Raw genomic sequence first — 6,263 nt, forward strand, 5'->3', positions numbered from 1 at the left:
AGCTACTTTCTCATTGTAGCTGCGACTTTTTTTTTTATTTTTTGCCACAAGGAGCTATTTTAGTTATATTTAAATAAAACTAGCCATTTTTTGGAGATTTAAATTTTTTTACTTGGCCACACCCTGCCGTAGGCCCGTGACCTCTCACGTTTGCTCTCAATCATGCCAATGAGTCTGCGCAGTGAACACACCAGCACGCCACGCCTGCCATGACGCACACCACAATTTCATTATAAGCATCAATCAAGATGGCGGAGAAAAAATGAACATCTTGTTTTAACCACGGACACAAAAGTTATACCACAATTCATGCACAGTCATGTCAACCAGATACTGAGAGAGAGACAGTGCATCATCGTGTCATGTGTGCTGGGATGCAGTATTTTGAACTTACTTTGTGTGTTGACTGAAATAAGTTTGTATGAATAAAGTTTTTGTTTTTGGAGAATCATAATATCTCTTATCTGTTGTATTTGAGCAGGACTGGGGTGCACTTTGGTGACACATAAAACAAATTCCCAACAGTATGTGTCTTTTGTGTCTTTCCATCATTTCCATCATGTTTGATGTGCTTGCAGATCACAAGCATTTCCTCATTTCACTTCAGAATTGTTGTTATACTTCATCTTTTGATATATTTGTTTATACTGTCATCATTTGTAAAGTGTGTATATATATATATATTTACTTTCCTTTACCTTTACCAAATTTACCTGTATTTACGTTGTTTTCATATTTGGCGACTTTTTGTGAAGAACGGAGACTTTTGAGGGTGGTTCTAGAGATTTTCTGAGGGAGGGGTTTGGCAACACTGCTGTGCTCGTTCTCAGAATACAGACAGTTCTCCTGACCTGCTAAAACCAGCAGTTTTGGGGAGAAAATCCTTCATCTCGTTCATTTTGGCCAAGGATCCGCTTAAGGTATGAACTATGTTTCACACATCCATGTTGTTGTTTTGTTAGTTTGTTAGATTTGTCTTTCTTTCTCTCTGTCTTTCTTTTTTTTCTCTTTTGTATGGTTTGTTATTATGTTTTTGGATCAATCTTTGTAAACTCCAGCAATCCAGGAGATTCTAAGACTTCGTGTTTCTAGACTAAATGTGAAAAAAAAAAAAGTGTTCAGGTCTGTTAGATCTTACAAAGTCATCTTTATTTCAAGTCCGCCTGCTAGGCTGCACACTGTTTGGGGGGGAAATAGATTAGTCCAAATTTAAGGAGTTTCGTCGATTGTGCATGCATCACACTGTAAGTATAGCTATTTATAACATTGTTAAACGTTTAACTGTTAAAATCAAGTGTGAACATTTAACGGTGTTTAGACAATAATAGTCTGCAGGCATGGGTTCATCTTGTGAAACCTGAAAGTTCTCTGAAGTTGTTTACGTTCTCAGTTTGGCTGACAGCCGCGCATGCGCTCTGAAGTTTACAACTAAATGTTTTGCAGACGTGGGCATGCAGTGTCAGCGCGCGCATGTTCTTTCTATGTTTATGTTTTGTACAGGACACCAGTTCCGACTTCCGATAGTGTTTGTTTGGTGCTGAAGCGCAGGAATACATCATGATTCTGTTCACATATGGAGATGATCTGGAGGATCTGGATCAGACCATTGATGAATATCTATTCTACAATATCATGCAGATCTGCAGCGACTGCTGACTGAATGTGGAGGAAAGTTTCACTGGTTCAATAACCAGAGAGAATCAGACGATCAGATACGAGAACTACTGCAGAAGATTGAAACAATGATGGAGGAGAACGGAGGGAAATTTAAACACATGAGGAGGATACACAGCATGGTCAGCATTGTCAATTGTAAGTCATTTTGACCTTGAAAGCAACATCTCTATTTTACAGAGATAAAAGTCAGGAGAAGCAGCTTTGGTCAAATATTATTTCAGAATAAATTGACAGAGGTCGTCACACATTCTTTAATGAATTCATCTCATGATTACAGTCGAGTAATAGTGTTAAATATCCTTGCTCATCTCTTGTCTTGGGTGCAAAAATCTTGGATTGGAAAGTTCTATAGATAATAAAAATTAATTCAATCATGTTCATTTATTGATGTTCATTTTTTTTTTTTGTCTAGTTTTTATATGATTAGACATTTGGAAAACCAAATTAATATTTAATGCATTAATATAACATGAGTGAAACTATGAGCTGCATGCAGGATAACAGTATGTGAGAAAGCTGTTTCTGCTCCAGTTCTCTGATGCACAGTGATGAAGGTGAATTTATTACACATTTATTGTCTCCTTTATTAATTTGGTGGTGCAATTATATATTTTGTATTTTACACATACTTAAAATGCTTTGGCCAATAAAACAACTTGAACTTGAATCAAAAGAGGGACTGGATCCAAATGTAACAAACTCATTTAATAATACAAAATAAAAATAACTGCACAAGAAAACGGAACAAAAACAGAAAGCAACACTCTAGGGACCTCAGCCGAGACTTCACATGGAACTGAGAAACAGAGGACTATATATACAACCCCTCAGAGGACCTCAGATGATGCCAACCCTGAAACAACATACAGAACTACCACATTTTGCTATAAGTTTGATTGCATCATATAATAATTGCTGTTAATAGTGTTCATTGTCTGTTTTATTACGTCTTTAATTGATTTTTCCGTACATTTCTGCCATATGTACATTAACTGACAGTCACCACTGATAAGCTAAACTTAATTTTCTGTAAAGTTGCTTTGCAACGATTGTGAAAAGCGCTATACAAATAAACTTGAATTGAATTGAAGTATACAGGGGATAACAACTATTAGCAAAACAACTACAAATAGAAACCACCATTTCAACATAAAAGTCCCTATAACAATCACTGGGAATCCAACAGGACAGATTACAGACACACTGAAGAAATGCCAGTGTTCCTTGCTTTATTTCGTTGACTCCTTGCTGATATAGTGCATATGTTCACAAGAGGAATTGGAGAATGAATGAACAATGAGCGATCTGATTAAACATCGTGATCGCATGAGTGATTTGATCTTTCTGTTGTAGTTTCAGCTGAAGATCCAGATGAGACTGATGTGATTCCTGAGAGCAAAGACCAGATCAGGCCGGTTCTGCTGGGAGAAACTGGATCTGGGCAAAGTGCCACTGGAAACAGAAATCTGTTTGAATCTTCAGCCGGTTCAAACTCTGAAACGAAACAGAGCCGCTCAGAAACCAATGTCAGGATGGGTAAAGATATCTGGTTTTATTGATAACGTGCATGAAACACATTCAAGAGAACATGGATGAGAAAGCAGGTGGCTCCAGAAATGCAGAGTTTAGCAGATGAGCCTCGTCACAAAGGTGATTCTGAAGGTGATCGTTGCTTCTGATCTATAGTTTTCAGTCACATGAGACCTGGAGAACAAAACATCCATAGAGCTGCAGCACAGGCCTGTCTGCTTACTGTCTGCTTCACACACATGTAGATCAGCTGTACAAAGAAGAAAAACAAACATGTGAACAAAAAGACAGTTTTGTGATCCATATATAGAGCACCTGCTGCAGTATCTCAATCACTGAAAACATTAAAAAAAAAAACACGCTTAATATGGAAAACATATGAGGTGCCTTAATGTACTAAAACAGTGATCTTAAAAGCTGATTGACGATGCTTACTATATACAGGTGACCAGACGAAACCAGCATGATGTGGTTTAATTCCAGGCTGCAACACAGGTGCAGAGGACTCGTCTGGTTCTTGCGTTAAATGGTTAAGTGGTTTCTATGAATATGCTTAACTGCTGTTGTTTTCTCTCTAAAACATGGATTACCAGCAAACCCTGGAGGCTGTAAAACATGTTATTGGGGCTCGAAGGGGAAACTAGCAGCACAGAAGATGTGTGTAATTCAGTAAGAAAAAGCATTCATGATGCTACAGAAGCTCCAGAAAAGCTCATCTGCTTTTTTTCTCACAGCTTCAGCTTGTTAACATGATTGTTTAAAATAATTAATTGTATTGTGCTTTTAGAAAGCTAAAGCTGATATATTTTATTTAGAGGATCCGTGTACTTACACTAAAGATGATTATTTTTAAAAGTCATGAAGTGACATGATTTGTGTCGACTTCACGTGTAACCTTATTTCATACTGTTATAAATCTTTTCTATTTTAAAATCTGTGCAGTCTAGTTTTTTTTATTCAGTATTAATGTCTAAATGCTATTGCAGTGCAATATAGTCTCACTCACACATGTTGCTTTTCTAACTGTGCTTATTTCTTCCATCTGTAGCAGAGGGTGATATAATCCGTTGCTGTCAAAACAAAAAAATGACCCATCTGACCACATTCAAGACATTTATTTAGTGACGGTAATAAATACGTTTCATATACATACTGAAGTAAATCATTGAAGCTTGATATTCAACTCGTACCTCTGCTGGGCACAATTTACATTCACATAAATTCACAAACAATACTCATACACAAGCTGCATGCAATATTGAAATAATGTTGACATGTTTGGTAACCTTATGTTTTGACTTTTTGGTCATTAGTTTCCTTTTCACGCTTCAGCTTCACAAACAGGTCAAACGACCATGATATTTACAGGCAAACATTCTGGTTAAACCAACATATTCTGGTTATTGGGGGTTCTGGTAATATGGGGATTAAATGCTGATGGGAAATTTATATGACGCCTCAAAGCTGACTCATAGTTTTTGACTTTATGACAACAGATCAGAAAATACAGCATGCATCATCCTCCTCACACGCAAACATCAGCTGAAGAAGAGAATCAACAACAACAACAACAACAACAACAAAAAAAGTCCGTCATGTCATTCCAAATATGACTTTCCATCTATGACACACAAAGAAAATATTTTGAAGAAAATCTTTAGACAAGGGAGATTTTGAGTGAACTATCTAAACTCTTAGCTTCCTCTTAACTCTTCAATTCAGTTGATCATGTGTTTTTATTGTGTTGTTTGTGTAGATAAGTTGATTTGATATCGTATCACTTCTGTATAGATCAGCTGAGGTGGATTTGGGCTCTTTTCAGAGTGTTTTTGGCTCCAGTACAGTAGGCGGAGCGGCCATCTGGAGCGTGGGGTTTTCCCGTAAATAAATATAAAGAAAGAATTACAGTAAATGTACATAGCCTATATCCCTCCATCGGCCCAGACGAATGTCTCGCGCGGCCCACTTGAGTCAAACATAATTATTTTAGCGTGCAGCGACTCAAAAGCGCTCGTCAATGTGAAGTCAACATGTTTGAAAGAGCCAATCAAATGGAAGAAGGCGGGATTTACTCTTAACAGACGCTGAGCTGAGGTAAGATGCAAGCAGCTGAACATGACGAGACAATTCAGCAATATTTGCCAACGGTTTACGATTGAAAAAAAAAAAAGTTAAACGACAGACATTACTTTTCAGGGAAGCAAACTACTGGCGTTTTCGAATTTCTTAATGCCATTTACGTCATTCGTCACAATATAAGATAAGACTGAATGTTTGTAAATGCTTTCTTCTGTAATTTCACGTGTCTAAAAAAGAAAAAAAAAACGTAAATATCATTAATATCAAATATGAAGACTTTCGCTTTCAAGTGCCGTGATTAGGAAAGTGATATATAGGCCTATTATAGCCTAATAAAAATATAATTTGCTATTTATATCACATGCATTATTTTATGTACGCACTGGTGGTCAAGTGTTTGAAATAATAAAGATTATCAATTAATTATTATCATTTGTTATTTGTGATCAATTATTACTAATGGTTCTTATTATTATCAATACTGAAAACTGTTTTATTTTTTTTTTGGAAACTGTGATACTTTAATGTTGTGGTAACTGTGATACTTTTTCAGGATTATATGAATACTAAGTTAAAGAACAGCATTCATAAAATAACTTTACTGTCACTTTTTTATCATCAATTTAATGCAACCTTGTTGAATAAAAGTATTAATATATATATATATATATATATATATATATATAGAGCCGATCCTCCCTATACGCAAAATATGCAAGCTGCGAAGGGCCCCTGAAACACCAGGGGGCCACCTTGCTCTCAAAGATGATTTAATTTTAGATTCGTTTTTGAATTTGGCCAGCGGTTATGAAAACATGAATGATCATCTCTTTTAATGCAGTGCGCTGTCAACCTTTCTACGTAAAAATCAGTCAAATCATGTAATGTTAATGTCGTACAGTCTTGCTCGAGACTAAAAAAAACGACAAGACTGTGATGACACGTTTAACGGTCATCAGCATCGTAAATCCTCAAGT

General features: G+C 36.3%; 1 long non-coding RNA gene across 2 annotated transcripts; it reads left to right on the forward strand.

Annotated features, from left to right (window-relative positions):
• The first annotated feature begins 785 nt into the window (after positions 1-785).
• LOC107676181 (uncharacterized) lies at positions 786-4,818 on the forward strand. 2 transcript variants are annotated; one of them, XR_001632703.1, is made up of 6 exons: positions 786-920; positions 1,639-1,681; positions 1,713-1,812; positions 3,031-3,876; positions 4,256-4,334; positions 4,704-4,812. It is a non-coding gene; the product is annotated as an uncharacterized LOC107676181 (long non-coding RNA). The 2 variants fall into 2 exon arrangements; XR_001632702.1 differs by having other exon boundaries at positions 3,031-4,334; positions 4,704-4,818.
• Positions 4,819-6,263: the final 1,445 nt, after the last annotated feature.

The sequence above is a fragment of the Sinocyclocheilus anshuiensis genome, unplaced genomic scaffold (genome assembly GCF_001515605.1).
Source record: "Sinocyclocheilus anshuiensis isolate Anshui unplaced genomic scaffold, SAMN03320099.WGS_v1.1 scaffold3751, whole genome shotgun sequence".
NCBI lineage: Eukaryota > Metazoa > Chordata > Actinopteri > Cypriniformes > Cyprinidae > Sinocyclocheilus > Sinocyclocheilus anshuiensis.